This window comes from Salvelinus fontinalis, chromosome 14, assembly GCF_029448725.1.
Source record: "Salvelinus fontinalis isolate EN_2023a chromosome 14, ASM2944872v1, whole genome shotgun sequence".
NCBI lineage: Eukaryota > Metazoa > Chordata > Actinopteri > Salmoniformes > Salmonidae > Salvelinus > Salvelinus fontinalis.
The window spans coordinates 286,123-305,941 of NC_074678.1; the positions used below are offsets into that span (position 1 = coordinate 286,123).

The 19,819-nt window shown below is 41.9% G+C and overlaps 1 protein-coding gene across 3 annotated transcripts in view; it reads right to left on the minus strand.

Moving 5' to 3' along the window:
- ivns1abpa (influenza virus NS1A binding protein a) overlaps positions 1-19,819 on the minus strand; it is a 46,395-nt gene that overhangs the window by 22,845 nt on the left and 3,731 nt on the right. The window contains exon 1 of one of the 3 annotated variants that reach the window (XM_055943693.1): positions 13,439-13,635. The exons of 1 other annotated variant lie outside the window; for it this stretch is intronic. The gene's annotated coding sequence lies outside the window, so the exon portion shown is untranslated. Of the gene's footprint in view, positions 1-13,438; positions 13,636-19,819 lie in introns of those variants that run through there. One more of the 3 variants, XM_055943691.1, reaches the window with a different exon arrangement.

Consider the following 19,819-nt stretch of genomic DNA (forward strand, 5'->3'; position numbering starts at 1 on the left):
AAATATAACCAGGCGATATTATGATTTCAATAAATGAATCTCCAATGGCACTTGCTTTTTTATTGACTGAATATTCACTGAGTGTACAAAACGGTAGGAACACCCCCTTTTGCCACCAGAACAGCCCCAATTCATTGGGGCATGGACTCTACAAGGTGTCGAAAGCGTTCCACTGGGATGCTGGCCCATGTTGACCCCAATGCTTCCCACAGTTGTGTCAAGTTGGCTGGATGTCCTTTGGGTGGTGGACCATTCTTAATACACAGGAAACTGTTGAGTGTGAAAACCAAGCAGTGTTGCAGTTCTTGACACAAGCAAAATCGGTACGCCTGGCACCTAATACAATATCCCGTTCAAAGGCACACAAATCTTTTCTCTTGCCCATTCACCCTCTGAATGGCACACATACACAATCCATGTCTCAAGTCTTAAAAATACTTCTTTATCTGGTCTCCTCCCCTTCATTAACACTTACTGAAGTGGATTTAACAAGTGACATCAGTAAGGGATCACAGCTTTCACCTGGATTCACCTGGTCAGTCTGTGTCATAGAAAGAGTCCCTAATGTTTTCTACACTCAGTGTATTTGGGCCAATTTAGCTATTAGGATCTGTTATCTGTAATGGTAATGATACATTTGTCATTGTTGTGCACAGTTGGCACAGGCCTAAAGAGAAATGTGTTCTAAAAATACAAATCATGTGAGTACTCGGAACAGTAAAAAAATGTTTTTCAAAATGTCCATATTAGGAAGAACCAGTCACCATTCCAGGGAATCTGGATGTGAGATTCATTAGGCAACATGGAACTGCACTTTCTATTTTAATGGAGTGCATGCAATGTTACAGCCAACCTCACTGCAATGTCACAGCCAAGCTTACTGCAATGTTACAGCCAACCTAACTGCAATGTTACAGCCAACCTAACTGCAATGTTACAGCCAACCTAACTGCAATGTTACAGCCAACCTAACTGCAATGTTACAGCCAACCTCACTGCAATGTTACAGCCAACCTCACTGCAATGTTACAGCCAACCTCACTGCAATGTTACAGCCAACCTCACTGCAATGTTACAGCCAACCTCACTGCAATGTTACAGCTAACCTAACTGCAATGTTATAGCCAACCTAACTGCAATGTTATAGCCAACCGAACTGTAATGTTACAGCTAACCTAACTGCAATGTTACAGCCAACCGAACTGCTGTCACTGGTGCTGACAACTATGGTGCTCAACAAGTCACGTTGAGTGTTGAGTGTCTGACTGTCCACCTTTTCAGGAACCACCACTTCACTCTTAAAACCGCCATTAAGACCATGTGTGAAAGACTTTTCTGAAGCCTTTTCTTTTGGCCTCAGCTGGTTGTGTGTGTGAGACTTTCCTCCTCCCCAGGAACCACCACTTCAGTACAACAGCAGACAACAGTTGTATGTGACACCAGTTATCAGTGAAGATGCACCATTGATTCCCACTATTATGGCAGACTGAAGAAAAGCTTTAAAAACCTCTGGGTCGACATCGGCGGTGTAGCCACAAGCCAGCCATGGCCATTTGAGTCGATAGGTCTTAAAACGATCACACTCAGGGGAATGGAATATTCCTTTATGTTAAACATAAACGCCTTATTCTGCACTTCTCTGCTCTGGCTAGACGGATGCAGCTGAGCTGAGGTCCCAGGATCTAATCTTAACCCTGAGATTTATAGAAGTAGCCAGTCAGCCTTGTGGTGAATCCTATCCGACTCTCCTATCACACTGGGCCTTCATTCAACAAAGCCGCTTTTGAGTGTAACTAAACCGTAGGGCAAAAAAAACAGGCTTAATCTGTTGGTTTCTTGGCAACAGAGCACAGGGAGGTAAATGATAGATGATCGTACTGGGAAGACCTGGTTGGATCAGCTTTAAGACCCGTGCCTGCGTGGTCCACTTGGTTAGCTGCTTACCAGCAGTATCTGCTATCGCTTGCCTAGGGCCCTATAAAACGAGGACGGAATCACAGAATTCAGACATTAAAACGGAATTCAACAATATTCCAAAATGGAAATCAACAAAATGTATTGAACTTTATTAGAACATTCATTAAAAAGGCACAGTACAGGAAAAAGCATGATTGTTCTGTGTTTTATGTATATTTCAACACTATGAGGATGGAATAATACTGTGAAATTGATCATGCCCTTTTAGTGTAAGAGTTTTTTTTTTTTAAAGACCACCTGAAATTTCTGCCTGTTTGAGATAAAAAGAGCTGCATTGAATCTTTAATTTACCCAAGATTATCAGAAGACATGAACAAAACACATCAGTGATTCATATTTTCCTTGAACTTTCTGAAGAGGCAACGAACGGCACTAGAATGCCTTGTCTGTGTGGTGTTCACGTTTGTCTACTACTTTGTGTAGCCATTAGCGGTGATGCTAATGCAATGACAACCATCTGAAAGGCTTTCCGAAAACCTTCTCAATGAAATGCTGACTACAAAGTAGCCTATGTCTACCTGGCAGAATGATATCATGATTATTTACATCAATCCAGTGGCCATTTGTTTTGCAAAGTCTGCAATCAAATGAGCGCTACAGAAACATCGCTAACCAAACCGTTTCTGGCTGGCGTGCACTTGAACTAAAGAGTAACTACCCCAGACCTCAAAAGTGGTCTCCTAGTGTGGTTTAAGAATTGCTGTAGACTTAGAACATCTAACTTTGTGGTTTTCCTATTAAAAAAATTGGTAATTGAGAGAGTAAAACTGAAAAACAAACTAGGAAAAACTGAAACCTGGAAAAACAAAACTGGAGAAAACTGAATTTGGGGAAGAACTAAATGGAATCTGGTCAAATAAACAGATTTTATGATGGTGTGTTAGGGCTACTAAGAAAGACCTTCCTCTTCCTGAAGCATTATGCATATGTCGGTACGTTCCTGTAGATTGTTCTAAAACCAGTATTTGGTCAACAGTAACAGCCTATGATTTTTATGTTGATTCCTGCTATGAAAGTATCTGCCTGTCTCCGTTTCCCTGTCTGCTGCTGTGTGAGCGATCCACTCTCACTCCCCCTCCCCACTGTGTGCACAAAGGTGGGAGAGATGCATTCTGAAAACACAAACATTCCTCAGAATGCAATTGTGGGAAAAATACAGTTGTTTTCAAAGCAACTACTATTGTTCTAGTTACAGAGAGGAGACTCACAGCTTTCTGTGAGTATACAGTTGAAGTCGGAAGTTTACATACACCTTAGTCAAATACATTTCAACTCAGTTTTTTACAATTCCTGACAAATTCCCTGTCTTAGGTCAGTTAGGATCACCACATTATTTTAAGACTGAAATGTCAGAATAATAGTAGAGTGATTTATTTCAGCTTTTATTTCTTTCATCACATTCCAAGTGGGTCAGAAGTTTACATACACTCAATTAGTATTTGGTAGCATTGCCTTTAAATTGTTTAACTTGAGTCAAACATGTTGGGTAGCCTTCCACAAGCCTCCCACAATAAGTTGGGTGAATTTTGGAGCATTCCTCCTAACAGAGCTGGTGTAACTGAGTCAGGTTTGTAGGCCTCCTTGCGCGAACACGCTTTTTCAGTTCTGCCCACAAATGTTCTATAAAATTGAGGTCCGGATTTTGTGATGGCCACTCCAATACCTTGACTTCGTTGTCCTTAAGCCATTTTTCCACAAATTTGGAAGAATGCTTGGGGTCATTGTCCATTTGGAAGACCCATTTGCAACCAAGCTTTATCTTCCTGGCTTATGTCTTGAGATGTTGCTTCAATATAACTACATAATTTTGCATCCTCATGATGCCATCTATTTTGTGAAGTGCACCAGTCCCTCCTGCAGCAAAGCACCCCCACAACATGATGCTGCCAACCCAGTGCTTCACGTTTGGGATGGTGTTCTTTGGCTAGCAAGCCTCCCCCTTTTCCTAACATAACGATGGTCATTATGGCCAAACAGACCAGAGGACATTTCTCCAAAAAGTATGATCTTTGTCCCCATATTGCAAACCGTAGTCTGGCTTTCTTATGGCGGTTTTGGAGCAGTGGCTTCTTCCTTGCTGAACGGCCTTTAAGGTTATGTCGATATAGGACTTGTTTTACTGTGGATATAGATACTTTTGTACTTGTTTCCTACAGAATCTTCACAAGTATCTTTGCTGTTGTTCTGGGATTGATTTGCACTTTTCGCACCAAAGTACGTTCATCTCTAGGAGACAGAACGCGTCTCCTTCCTGAGCAGTATGACGGCTGCGTGGTCCCATGGTGTTTATACTTGCGTACTATTGTTTGTACAGATGAACGCGGTACCTTCAGGCGTTTGGAAATTGCTCCCAAGGATGAACCAGACTTGTGGAGGTCTACCATTTTTTTCTGAGGTCTTGGCTGATTTATTTTGATTTTCCCATGATGTCAAGCAAAGAGGCACTGAGTTTGGAGGTAGGCCTTGAAATACATCCACAGGTACACCTCCAATTGACTTAAAGTATGCCAATTAGCCCATCAGAAGCTTCTAAAGCCATGACATCATTTTCTGGAATTTTCCAAGTTGTTTAAAAGGCAGTCAACTTAGTGTATGTAAACTTCTGACCCACTGGAATTGCGATACAGTGAATTATAAGTGAAATAATCTGTCTGTAAACAATTGGTGTAAAAATTACTTGTGTCATGCACAAAGTAGATGTCCTAAGCGACTTGCCAAAACTATAGTTTGTTAACCTGTTTGGGCTGCAAGCTGAATATTGAAAAAACTGGAAAATGTGTGCACATTTTCAAACGGCCTCCTAAGAAACTTTTTATTTTCCAATATGCATATATTTACTACTGTTGGATAGATAACAGTCTATAGTTTCTAAAAAGGTTTGAATTGTTTCTCTAAGTCGAACAGAAATATTTTTACAGCCATTTTCCCAGCCGAATTGAGATTTCCAAAATGCGATGTGTCTCTTTAAGACCTTCTCTATAAAAGGCCCTTTGACTTGGGACCATAGGGACACGTCACCCGCATTCGTCAGGCTGTAATGCAGAAGTGAGAATTGAAAGGAGTCGAATATCTCGTCCATGGACTGAATAACACACCTTCTTGTGAGACCTGCGCAGTTAAAAAAAAATTCCGGGCGCGAAGTATAATTTGGTCTCGGCTTCTGGAACAAGGTAGATAACGGTGAATATGATGTCTGACTACGATATTATTTGATACATGTCACAAAATCATCCTAAAGTATGTTTTTTCAATATACTTTAATTATATTATTGCAATTTATTCTGGACTTTAGATGTGATACGACGGAAGAATTTTTTGAAGAAACGCTGTGTAGCGCCGCAATGCTATTGTGCTAGCTAACCAAAGAGGGAAATAATTCGTTCTGGAACCCAACTAAAGACTCTACTGGACATTGGACCCCGTTACAACATTCTGATGGAATATCAAGAAAGATAAGACCCAATTTGGGATGCTTTTTCATATATCTGTTGAGCTGTGCTGTGCTAAGTGGGCTAACTGTGCTAGGCTAGCGCTTGACCAATGCTAGTGCTGACTTATGCTAGCTTATGTTGTTAGCTAATATAACGATATATTGTGTTTTCGCTGTAAAACACTTCAAAAATCGGAAATGTTGGCTTTATTCACACGATATCTGTCTTTCATTAGTTATCCACCATATGTTTTTCTGAAATGTTTTATGAGGTGTAATTAGTAGCCGACGTTGGTGTATGTATTTTCTCTGGCTACTCCCGTCTGGATTCAGACTCTAGCTATGTGTTAGCATGTTTGGGTAGCATCAATGTAAAACTGATTTATAGCTAAAATATGCACTTTTTATGAACAAAACATAGATTTATTGTGTAACATGTTATATGACTGTCATCTGAGGTAGTTTTTTCTGGGCTCTTTAGGTTGGTTTTAGTTTATTTCGGTTGGCTTGTGCATGCTACTTGAATCATAATTCATACTTCATAATCATAAATATATGTGGTGTTTTCTCTGTAAAACATTTAAAAAATCGGACATGTTGGCTGGATTGACAAGATGTTTATCTTTCAAATGCTGTATTGGACTTGTTAATGTGTAAAAGTTAAATATTTTTAAAAAATAGATTTTGAATTTCGCGCCCTGCAGCTGTTGTCATTTTCGTCCGATTTCGGGCTTGCAGCCCAAACAGGTTAACAAGAAATTTGTGGAGTGGTTGAAAAACGAGTTTTAATGACTCCAACCTAAGTGTATGTAAACTTCCGACTTCAACTGTAAAATGCATTTCTCACTTCTAAATATATAATATAGCATAAAGGTCAATATGCATTCCCTGGATATGTTAGCTGAAATGGCTTACTGTTTTAATCATAGGCTACCATCTCTGTGGCCTTACTTGACACTGAAAAAATATATAATGTGTCTTGAACCTTGTCGCCAGGCCTCGAATTTCCCGCCATGGCCGTCGATGCCTCCTAGTGTGGCCTTAATGCCCCCTAAAAAAAATCCATGCCTTGCAGTCAAATTGGCCGTTGTGCCTATGGGCTGAATATAATAATTATAATTCCCTTCCCCCCGGATGCCAGTCGCCCTGCTCCGAAGCACCTCTCACTCACGCCTCTCTCAGATATCTCAATTCAAGGGCATCGCAGCTCTGAAGTAGGCTACTAGGGAAGACCGACACATCAGGGATTCAACGATGCGCGTCCTTCTTATCAAATTCCGAGGTGCACATTGACGATGTTAGGAGAACTGTCCACATTTACCTTTCGTCAGCCAACAAGATGTGTAACGAACAGCAAAAGCACTAGCCTATGTCTATCTCATCAACAATTTAAATCAATTTAAAAATAAGGCTGTAACATAACAAAATTTGGAAAAAGTCAAGGGGTTTAAATACTTTCAGAATGCACTGTAGGTGAAAATGGTTCTATTCTGTGGTAAAAGAGAGAAGATGAGGATTTCCAATGACATCATCGGTGTGCATCATGTGACTTCAACCAAATCTGAGTAGGTATTGCCTACTAATTGGTCGATGATGTCATTGGAAACACTCATCTTCCTTTATATATAGTTTTTTTTTTTTTTTTTTTTTTTTTGAACAACTGTTTTGTAGATACGTGCAATTTTCACATATGTTGATGTTGGAGGGGTGCTTGCATGTCAGGAGTACAGGACGAGGAAGAAAATAAACTATGAAAAATGCATTGCATTGCTGTGGAAAAGAACAGCATGTCACATGACTTACACCAGACTGAGGCACAGCCTACATCTGGTGCATTGCATTGCTGTGGAAAAGAACAGCATGTCACATGACTTACACCAGACTGAGGCACGGTCCAGAACATCTGATATGTTTTTTTAACCTGGTGTGTCTCCCACCCACTCTCAGTGTGTGTGTGTGTGTGTGTTAGGATGGTGGATGTGCCATAGCTTGCATGCAGAATGAAGTGACAAGAGTGAGCCAGAATGGTTATAAAATGGAATGTGTGTGTAACTGTATGTGTGTATGTCCGTGTCTGAGCATGTTAGCAATAGTTGAATCAAGGGTCTGTTTGTACACCAGTTTACAGTATGTACTGTGTGTTGTAGGTCAGTGAGGGCACAGCCCCCCGTCTGTACAGATGTGGGTTGGTCGGCCCACTAACAGTTGTGCAACATCTGCCAGGAGACTCCCGAATGCACCACAGCCTCTCTGCTCCTTTCCTGTCCCCTCCCCTTTATTCTCTCCTACTCTCTTCTCTCCATTCACTCCCCCGCCCTCTGACTCCTCCCTACCCACTGCCTGCCTCATTCTCCTAAATCACTCTCCTCTTTCTCACCATATACCTTTCTTCCCCACCTCGCTCTCTGCTCCTTCCACAATCACAGGGACACAGGGTTTTCAGTCCTAATTAAACCATCACTCCCCGGATCCCAATAATCATTCTGAACGGGGGGGGGGGGGGGGGGGGGGGGGGGTGGACATATAGACACACCAACTAATTCAAGGGTTTTTCTTTATTTTTACTATTTTATACATTGTATGATTAATAGTGAAGACATCAAAACTATGAAATAAAAGATATGGAATCACGTAGTAACCCAAAAGTGTTAAACAAATCAAAATACATTTTATATGTAAGATTCTTCAAAGTAGCCACCTTTTGCCTCGATGACAGCTTTGCACACACTTGGCATTCTCTCAACCAGCTTTATGAGGTAGTCACCTGGAATGAACAGGTGGGCCTTGTTAAAAGTTAATTTGTGGAATTTCTTTCCTTCTTAATGTGTTTGAGCCAGTCAGTTGTGTTGTAACAAGGAGGGGGTGGTATACAGGAGATAGCCCTAGACCTATTTGGTAAGAGACCAAGTTCACATTATGGCAAGAACAGCTCAAATAAGCAAGAGAAATGACAGTCCATCACGAAGTTCAGTCAATCAGTAACATTTTAAGAACTTTTAAAGTTTCTTCAAGTGCAGTCGCAAAAACGATCAAGTGCTATGATGAAACTGGCTCTCATGAGGACTGCCACAGGAAAGAAAGACCCAGAGTTCCCTCTGCTGCAGAGGATAAGTTCATTAGAGTTACCAGCCTCAGAAATTGCTACCCAAATAAATGCTTCACAGAGTTGAAATAACCGACACATCTCAACATCAACTGTTCAGAGGAGACTGCATGAATCAGGCCTTCATGGTCGAATTGCTGCAAAGAAACCACTACTAAAGGACATCAATAACTTGAAGAGACTTGCTTGGGCCAAGAAACACGAGCAATGGACATTAGACCGGTGGACATCTGTCCTTTGGTCTGATGAGTCCAAATCTGAGATTTTGTGTTCCAACCGCAGTGTCTTTGTGAGACGCAGAGTAGGTGAACGGATGATCTCAGCGTATGTGGTTCCCACCGTGAAGTATGGAGGAGGAGGGGTGATGGTGGTTTGCTGGTGACACTGTGATTTATTTAGAATGCAAGGCACACTTAACCAGCATGGCTACCACAGCATTCTGCAGCAATAAGCCAACCCATCTGGATTGCTCTTAGTGGGAGTATAATTTGTTTTTCCACAGGACAATGACCCAACACACCTCCAGGTTATGTAAGAGCTATTTGACCAAGAAGGAGAGTGATGGAGTGCTGCATCAGATGACCTGGCCTCCACAATCACCTGCCCTCAACCCAATTGAGATGGTGTGTGATGAGTTGAACCGCAGAGTGAAGGAAAAGCAGCCAACAAGTGCTCAGCATATGTGGGAGCTCCTTCCAATACTTTTGGAAAAACATTCCAGGTGAAGCTGGTTGAGAGAATGCCAAGAGTGTGCAAATCTGTCAAGGCAAAGGGTGGCTACATTGAAGAATCTCAAATGTAAAATAGATTTAATTTGTTTAACACTTTTTTGGTTACCACATGATTCCATATGTGTAATTTCATAGTTTTGATTTCTTCACTATTATTCTAAAATGTAGAAAATAGTATAAAGAAAGAAAACCCCTTGAATGTGTAGGTGTGTCCAAACTTTTGACTGGTACTGTATAAAGTCTTCATAAAGCACAATGAGTTATAGACCACAAACATTCAGCATGCCAACCCTGTTAGTCTGGCTACATTTCAGGGGTTGATTATGTGTGAATGATAAGCAATATTAGCTAACCCTGTTCCTTCCCTTCAGACATCTGTTTTAACCTTTAAGATCAGGTGGCCAGGAGTAGAATACAGATCAATCTTCTGGCCAGCTGGCTCTATACATTAGTGTTGGTGGGGCACGGAGGCGGAACGATAAACTCAACCTCCATGCGCCTGCTAGAGTACAGTACACTAACTGCAGACTGTAGTAAGGAGAGTGTAAAGACTAGAGGAAATATACATTAATACGAGTAGATACTGGTAAGCACTTTCACATGAACTAGACTGATCGTTTTGGGAAATCAGAGCAGTCAAGGGGACGACTTGATCACACCAGGCCGAATCTTTGGGACGACAAGGAGGGTGTTGAAAAGCAAGACCGACTGGGAGATGAGAAATGAAGCGACAGTAAGATTGAGGTACAGACAGACAGACAGGTAGAGAAACAGGCAGGGGAGAAAGAAAAAGATACTACCACAGGGGGTTACTATTTTTCTAAACGTTTTTTCTCTCTCGGTTTCCATTTGACTGTTTAATCACAATGGTGCAGAAAACAGACAACAATTAGAAGTCCCCAGAATGCTAAAGCCAGGCCACAGTGGAACATAATGACATCCCGAGCAGTAGGCTAGTATGGCAGATTGCCACGCCCACGTTTTCACATTGTAGTATTTCCACCCATTATATAAATTACAAATACAGCAAGCTAAGCCGGGGTGTAAAAATCATAATCATCAAGGTTTTATTTTCACAGAAACCAGAGCATTGGATATCATGAAGATACTTAGACCACCTATTACGATGTGAGGTGCTAGAGAGACTGGAGTATCTTTAACGCCAGGCAACACACCCTCATAGGGAAAAAAATGGCCCTGAAAATTATATCACAATAACGTTTTACCAGTTGAATGTAGACACAAAAACACAACTTTTTTGTATAACAATGATTTTGATATACAGTTTTTTATAAAAAAATATGCAAATTAGGTGATATCATTAAATATGCACATATTTGCATATCACGTAAATCCATTTTTCTGGACACTGGATGAAGTCAGTCTAAATATTTTGGTTTAATTTTGTTAAGATACTCCAAGACCGGACTTGTCCACAGCAGATTGCAGATAAATACTTTTTTCTTCTTTCTATCTGTAAAATACATGTACGTAAAATGCATTTTTGTTTTTTTATTCAACACATCAACAATTCCCTCTGAGCAAGTCTGGAGAACATATCTAAGAAATGGCAGTTAAAGACAACTACACTGAATGTAGAATAATGTCCATTTAGACCCAATCACCATCTTTAAAGTAAGTTACTAAATATAGTCCACTTTTGTAACACTATAAAATCGGCTTTTAAATGTGTAATTTTATGTAATGAGCTTTGAAATTATCGATGTATGTTCATTTTAAAGTGGTTAAAATGGCAGTAGTATGATACACTAAACAAAATATACATTTTCATCAAGTTTGACATTTTTATATTTGCTTTTTGGAAATACTCATTAATGGACCAAAATACAACAAATCAAAAAATGGATAGGTAAACGCACAAATTTATTTTCAGTCTGTGGCATTAAAGGAAAATTCCACACAAAACAACTCATTCCTTTAATTTACAGTGTTACATAACACTAATATGTGAGAACAATATTTTTTTGTGAACAAATGTTTCATTTTGGCATTATAATAAGGTTGGTAACAACATGGAAAATCGTTGTGGAAATCTGTTGCAGCTCAAGTCGAATACAAAATCTACAATGCAATGCTCTCTTTAGTCTGGCTAGCTAGCAAACATAGCTACACACAATAATAACAAAAACAATAGTAGCATGTCAAGTAGGTAGTTAGCTGTAAAATCGCCTAAAACCACGCTATCAATCTAGGAATCTACAATCTCACTATGTTCAACCTGTAGATCGATGTACCTCAGGGTGGAGTCTAACATTCCCAACCTCAGACATACTTTTGAGGAGATGGGAAACGGTGTCCATTCTACGTCAATGGGCCACGCGGTGCATTCTGGGCGATTATGGGACAAGGAGCGCTCTCCAAAACCCCAACATTTGTAGGAATTTCGTCAACAAGAAGTACATCACATTTCTATGACGCAAGATAATTAACTTACTATCTGTAATATCGTATAGCGTTTGGAATTGTGACATTACGTACTTTAGAGGAAAATAGGCAATTTTCTCCACATATACAACAACTTTGAGAAGGGATTGCGTGACTGTTAGCTTAGCAACCGTGTGAAGAAGCATGACATCGTGAACACATTTGGTCGACACTCTGCTGGGTGCTGCGTTATACGTTCCTTCATTCATTGGATTTCTATCTCCTTTCTATAATATCTCTGGCAAATGCACCATGCAATGCACCCTGGCCTAGAGGCAGACAAATAGGACAAATGTGCTAGACCCTCCGTTAAATTACACATTTCTCGGTGGCTCATTCGAGAGGAGACATTCTCCTGGAGTTATGACATCAGCCAGTATTTAAATCTGACATGATTTTTAAACGTTTCTGCGATATAAAAGTCGTTTTCATATTAACTTCCAGTGTAGTGAGAGCGACTTTATCACAGTGCTACGTCATACCGGCCGGATTTCGGCTTGCTTGAACCACAATAACTCAGATACACAAGAAAACATGAAATGACCCAGGGAATCGATAGAACTCAGAGATGCACAAAAACAATATACCATTCAAAATGGGTGAAACTTTCCTTTAAATAATGCCAAGAGTAACACGGAATAAAATAGTGGTACAATGTATCAATCTCGAAAGGGGAAAAGGACAAATTGTACCCATGTGTTTCCACGTTGCTGCCAACACAGTCGGTGGGCAGTCCCAGAGAGCGTAACAACCGCCCCTCTGAGATGATAGGCCCATTCTGAAGCAGTTCTATTGGCTGGCTCAACCTGTCTGTCGCTGAGCCTAGTCTGGGGGCGCGCAGAACGTACATTGGCGCATGCTTGCATCATATTGTGCCCGCCATAGAGAGAGAGAGAGCAGACCACAGCCCCCGGCATTATGACTAGCCTTTGTCTTTGTCTACCTACCGGTCCCCTACTATCCGAATGTAGGTCAGTGGAGCCAAAATCTCACCAGCTTGACTTTACACTACTAACTACGCACACACAAAAAAATGAACACGAGGCGATTACTGTGTATTACAAAAGAGGAAAACGGAACGACACTAGTTAACGTTAGCTCTTTTGTGGTAGGACTGCCTGCCCCCCCCCCTCTTTTGCCAGCCAGTGAGAACATGTCCGGACAAGCGAATTCACAAATCAATATGTACAGATTGTTTTTCTTACAAAAACCTACCAACAATTGGTATGCGATGCAGCATAATATCAACTGATTTGTTTCTGATAAATTGTCATTGCACTAACCGCTGTGTTACCAACGACACGCTCGTGTCCATCCGTTCCGCGTTCTCCCGCTATAAGGCGGGAAGATGCAATGTAACAACAATGTAACAACCATCGCCGATTCAAGTTAAAACATCGACAGTTCAGTAAAGACTTTATTCTAGCTCTAGAACAACGACCTCACAGAGGTCAGTGTATAAAACCAAGCAAACCACCTCGTTTGGTCAAGTTAAAATGTTTGCATATAAACTAACCTTTTTCCAAAACTTAACCCAATTATCCTAACTTGCTAGGTTAATTCGCCCAACCTGCTGCGTAAATCCTAACCTGCTATAAAAAGTCAAATCTGACGTTCATTTTACAAAAGCTGGATCCCTGTTAGCCATGACCACGTCGTTTGCAACCATTTCCTCCAGTAGTCTACGTACAGTACACGATGTAGCCTACAATGACAATCCGCTAGCTATATTTTGTAAAAATAAAAGCTTACCTGGGGCTTTTGACAGCAGATGGTGATAGACATATTTAATGTAAATTCAGAGTTGTCTGTGTGGGTACAGCGAATACGATGCAGTTGGCACGGTTCAGGTTTTCTGTCAGGTCCCTCTCGCTCTGTCCCTCTCGCTCTCCAACGTGACTGAAGCACAGACAAGTTGAATGAATAGTGTCTGGGTTGCTCTAGCGCGTTCAAAAAGACACTGGCAAGTGCCACCCTGCCGGTGACGTAGCAACGTCTAGGCCAGCCTGCGGAAAAGTACGTACAACCAGGCGGGGCGGCAAGTAGTTGTGTAATGAATAGATGTCTAAAACAGGCCTATATTTCTCCAACTTCTTCTGTATCTGCTGGAAAGTATAATTTAATTTAATCATTTTACTTTAGACTTTGATTAAGTCATAGGACATACTGCTAGTGATTTGATAGCAGGCCTATTGTTTGCCTTATAAATCAGACTATTATAGCAATTATTGGTATACTATCAAACAAAGCACTGCAAAAACGTGGAAAGCTTACTTACAAGCCAGATTGTTGAATAAAAGATTGTTGAATAAAAATACATTTGAACTTACTATACGGGGTTGTATGTGCGGTAGGTCCTTCAGCTGGTCAGATTTTAGACAAAATATGCACAGGGAAGTATTATTTACCCACTTTTTAGAGCGCTGGTAACGTTACTGACGTTTAAAGTTATATCACCTGGGACATGCGCAAAACCATGTAAACGCCTGCATGACATCGGTAAGTATGCATGCATGCATTGCGTGCAAGTACTTCTGTGCTTAGGTCATGAGCAATTATCTTGATTTTCACACACGGAGACCAACGTTTTGAAGTTGGTTTAACAATACTGTGGATATTTTGTCTCAATTTTAGACCAGCTGAAGGACCAACCAGACAGACAATCAGCAGAGTAAGTTCAAGTCTATTTTGATTCAACATTCGTGACAGACAAGGGTCGTAAAAAAAATGTTTTCAATGTAAATGTGTTACAGTATCGCCACAAATCGGGACTAGCCTACTGTATACTGCCTACTGTATACTGCCTACCGATGGTGATTAGTCTTGTATACAGACTAGATATAGGCTAGAGCCGCTAGGCCTACCGATATTCTGCCTGAGCCCCACTCTCCTATGAGTACATTGTTGTTCCTCTCCTGATGAGGCCTCATGAGATGCTAGGAGATCCTGTCCCTGAGAGCCGCTATCCCCTACAGACATCATCATCAGGGAGGAAGGCATACCTTCAGATAGATCCCTGCATGGTTGCTAAGACCTTATACTAGTCTACTGTACTCTACAGTGATTAGATCAGATTAAGGGATCACAAACTGTAGCCACATGAGTCTCATGCTAATTAGCCTGTGTTCTGTAACCTGGCTCCTCCCGCCCACTGATTCAGTGACAGTAATGGCACAATAGAGTTGAGCCAAAGCCCTACTTTAGAAGAGATCTGCCTGTCCTTTGTATGTAAGACCAGAGGGCTAACCTAACAACCAAGCCCAGGGGGCTAGTCAACACACAGATCAAATTTGTCAAAACAATGGTGTATGGTGTCTGGGTGGGATGAATCAAGGGATCATGGCAAAACAGAACAGTGGTGGTTGGTGTCTGGGTGGGATGAATCAAGGGATCATGGCAAAACAGAACAGTGGTGGTTGGTGTCTGGGTGGGATGAATCAAGGGATCATGGCAAAACAGAACAGTGGTGGTTGGTGTCTGGGTGGGATGAATCAAGGGATCATGGCAAAACAGAACAGTGGTGGTTGGTGTCTGGGTGGGATGAATCAAGGGATCGTGGCAAAACAGAACAGTGGTGGTTGGTGTCTGGGTGGGATGAATCAAGGGATCATGGCAAAACAGAACAGTGGTGGTTGGTGTCTGGGTGGGATGAATCAAGGGATCGTGGCAAAACAGAACAGTGGTGGTTGGTGTCTGGGTGGGATGAATCAAGGGATCGTGGCAAAACAGAACAGTGGTGGTTGGTGTCTGGGTGGGATGAATCAAGGGATCGTGGCAAAACAGAACAGTGGTTCTATGGAGACATAGTCATTGTCACGCTGGCTGTTACCAACGTAGGGAGATGTCACATTTCTGGCTGAGTGAGAGCCTATAGTGTATTAAAACCGGATGTTATTCCAGACTCAGCCAATGTGTTTGATTTGGTCATGCTCTTTACAGAGGCTTTGAAATGGAGGACCTGTTGCTTGGCAGTCTGCTCAGCATTCTCTGTTTATCGCTGACAAACAATGTCCGCCTGCATCAGATTTCACCTGGTTCCTTACCCTTTTGTGTGTATGCATAATGTCCTTAATTTGGTAGGGCGGGACACACTTGACATTTACAAGACAGAAGACCCAAACTCATCGTCAAATCAAATCAAAGTTTATTTGTCACATGCGCCGAATACAACAGGTGTAGTAGACCTTACAGTGAAATGCTTACTTACCAACAGTGCAAAAAAGGTATTAGGTGAACAATAGGTAAGTAAAGAAATATAAACTGCAGTAAAAAGACAGTGAAAAATAACAGTAGCTACATATAGTAGCGAGGCTATAACAGCAGCGAGGCTATATACCGGCACCGGTTACTCGGGTTGATTGAGGTAGTATGTACATGTAGATATGGCTAAAGTGACTATGCATATATGATAAACAGAGAGTAGCAGTAGCGTAAAAGAGGGGTTGGCGGGTGGTGGGTCACCCAATGCAAATAGTCCAGGTAGCGATTTGATTACCTGTTCAGGAGTCTTATGGCTTGGGGGTCAAAACTGTTGAGAAGCCTTTTTGTCCTAGACTTGGCACTCCGGTACCGCTTGCCATGCAATAGTAGAGAGAACAGTCTATGACTGGGGTGGCTGTGGTCTTTGACAATTTATAAGGCCTTCCACTGACACCCTGCCTGGTGTAGAGGTCCTGGATGGCAGGCAGCTTAGCCCCAGTGATGTAACCCCTGTAGTGCCTTGCGGTCGGAGGCCGAGCAATTGCCGTACCAGGCAGTGATGTAACCAGTCAGGATGCTCTCGATGTTGCACCTGTAGAACCTTTTGAGGATCTCAGGACCCATGCCAAATCTTTTTAGTTTCCTGAGGGGGAATAGGCTTTGTCGTGCCCTCTTCACGACTGTCTTGGTGTGTTTGGACCATTCTAGTTTGTTGGTGATGTGGACACCAAGGAACTTGAAGCTCTCTACCTGCTCCACTACAGCCCCGTCGATGAGAATGGGGGCATGCTCGGTCCTTCTTTTCTTGTAGTCCACAATCATCTCCTTAGTCTCGGTTACGTTGAGGGATAGGTTGTTATACTGGCACCACCCGGCCAGGTCTCTGACCTCCTCCCTATAGGCTGTCTCGTCGTTATCAGTGATCAGGCCTACCACTGTTGTGTCGTCTGCAAACTTAATGATGGTGTTGGTGTCATGCCTGGCCATGCAGTCGTGGGTGAACAGGAAGTACAGGAGGGGACTGAGCACGCACCCCCGTGGGGCTCCAGTGTTGAGGATCAGCGTGGCAGATGTGTTGCTACCTACCCTCACCACCTGGGGGCGGCCTGTCAAGAAGTCCAGGATCCAGTTGCAGAGGGAGGTGTTTAGTCCCAGGATCCTTCGCTTAGTGAGGAGCTTTGTGGGCACTATGGTGTTGAACGCTGAGCTGTAGTCAATGAATAGCATTCTCACGTAGGTGTTCCTTTTGTCCAGATGGGAGAGGGTAGTGTGGACTGCAATAGAGATTGCATCATCTGTGGATCTGTTTGGGCGGTATGCAAATTGGAGTGGGTTTAGGGTTTCTGGGATAATGGTGTTGATGTGAGCCATTCCCAGCCTTTCAAATCACTTCATGGCTACGGACGTGAGTGCTACGGGTCTGTAGTCATTTAGGCAGGTTGCCTTCATTTTCTTGGGCACAGGGACTATGATGGTCTGCTTGAAACATGTTGGTATTACAGACTCATTCAGGGACATGTTGAAAATGTCAGTGAAGACACCTGCCAGGATGCTCACAGCAAAACAAAACAAACCTGCCACACAATCATCATTGAGAACATGTATATTTAGATTTTCTTAGTTGAACTTAGTTTTTAAATCCTTTCAAAGGTTTGAATGTGGTTTGAAATTAAGAACCATATTCAGTACCAGTCAAAAGTTTGGACACACTACTCATTCAATGGTTTTTCTTTATTTTTACTAGTTACTAAACTGTAGAATAATAGTGAAGACTAAAACTATGAAATAACACATATGGAATCATGTAGTAACCAAAAAGGTGTTAAACAAGTGAAAATATATTCTAGATTTTAGATTCTTCAAAGTAGCCACCCTTTGCCTTGATGACAGCTTTGCACACTCGTATTCTCTCAACCAGCTTCATGAGGAATGTTTTTATTAACAGTCTTGAAGGAGTTCCCACATATGCTGAACACTTGTTGGCTGCTTTTCCTTCACTCTGTGGTCCAACTCATCTCAAACCATCTCAATTGGGTTGAGGTCGGGTGATTGTGGAGGCCAAGCCATCTGATGCAGCACTCCATCACTCTCCTTCTTGGTCAAATAGCCCTTACACAGCCTGGAGGTGTGTTTTGGGTCATTGTCCTGTTGAAAAACAAATGATAGTCTCACTAAGCTCAAACCAGACGGGATGGCGTATTGCTGCAGAATGCTGTGGTAGCTATGCTGGTTAAGTGCATCTTGAATTCTGAATAAATCACAGACAGTGTCACCAGCAAAGCACCCCCACACCATCACACCTCCTCCATGTTTCACGGTGGGAACCACACATTCAGACATCATCCGTTCACCTACTCTGTGTCTCACAAAGACACGGCGATTGGAACCAAAAATCTCAAATTTGAACTCATCAGATCAAAGGACAGATTTCCACCGATCTAATGTCCATTGCTCGTGTTTCTTGGCCCAATCAAGTCTCTTCTTCTTATTGGTGTCTTGTAGTTGTGGTTTCTTTGCAGCAATTCGACTATGAAGGCCTGAGTCATGCAGTCTCCTCTGAACAGTTAATGTTGAGATGTGTCTGTTACTTGAACTCTGTGAAGCATTTATTTGGGCTGCAATTTCTAAGGCTGGTAACTCTAATGAACTTATCCTCTGCAGCAGAGGGAACTCTGGTTCTTTCCTGTGGCGGTCCTCATAAGAGCCAGTTTCATCATAGCGCTTGATGGTTTTTGCGACTGCACTTGAAGAAACTTTAAAAGTTCTTGAAATGTTCCGGATTGACTGAACTTCGCGTCTTAAAGTAATGATGGACTGTCATTTCTCTTTGCTTATTTGAGCTGTTCTTGCCATGATATGAACTTGGTCTTTTACCAAATAGGGCTATCTTCTGTATACCACTCCTACCTTGTAGCTCAAATGTATTAAGTGGGAAAGAAATTCCACAAATTAACTTTTAACAAGGCCCACCTGTTAATTGAAATGCATTCCAGTTGATGCAAGCTGGTTGAGATAATGCCAAGATTGTGCAAAGCTGTCATCAAGGCAACGGTTAGCTACTTTGAAGAATCAACATTTTGGAATATATTTTGATTTGTTTTTATATATTTTTGGTTACTACATGATTCCATATGTGTTATTTCATAGTTTTGATGTCTTCACTATTATTCTACAATGTAGAAAAGAGTAACAATAAAGAGAACCCCTTGAATAAGTAGATGTGTTCAAACTTTTGACTGGTGCTGTGTATGTATATATATATACTCCTGAGGTGAGTGTGTCATTACTTGCAGATAACTTGTTTCCTTTGCCACCTTAAAGATTCCCCTCGCAGCAGATCAAAAGTACTGCTACAGCAGAGGACACTTTTCAAGTTGTGATGGAGGTGAATGAGGTTTCCTTGGCAGCACTCTGTCTCCCCAGAGAGAGGCTGAGAGCCAGTGGTGACATCACGTGTGCTCAGTCAGGGAGAGGTGTGCTGAACAAGCTGAACAAGCCCAGCCAGCAGCCTCAGCTTGAATCAGTCTCAGACCCACTATACGCACTATTCACTTTCTCTAAGCACGCGCACACGCACACGCACGCACGCACACCTAATCCTATCCTACAGCCATGGGTTAAATTCCACCCCCCCCCCCTCCTTGAAGTGTGTACTCGTTCACCCTCTCAGTGATTAATTAAAGGTTTGCATTTTTTACATTTTATTTCACCTTTATTTAACCAGGTAGGCCAGTTGAGAACAAGTTCTCATTTACAACTGCGACCTGGCATTGATGTACCGTACATAGAGTCTTGTCTATCATATACCCAATGCTTTTTAAATCTTCTAGGGAATGTGAACCTGCACTTTAGTGGAGAATTGGAATGTTACTTTAGACTGCCTGTAGCATAATCAAGCACCGCAGCTCCCCTCCTCTCTCTCCGGCAGCAACG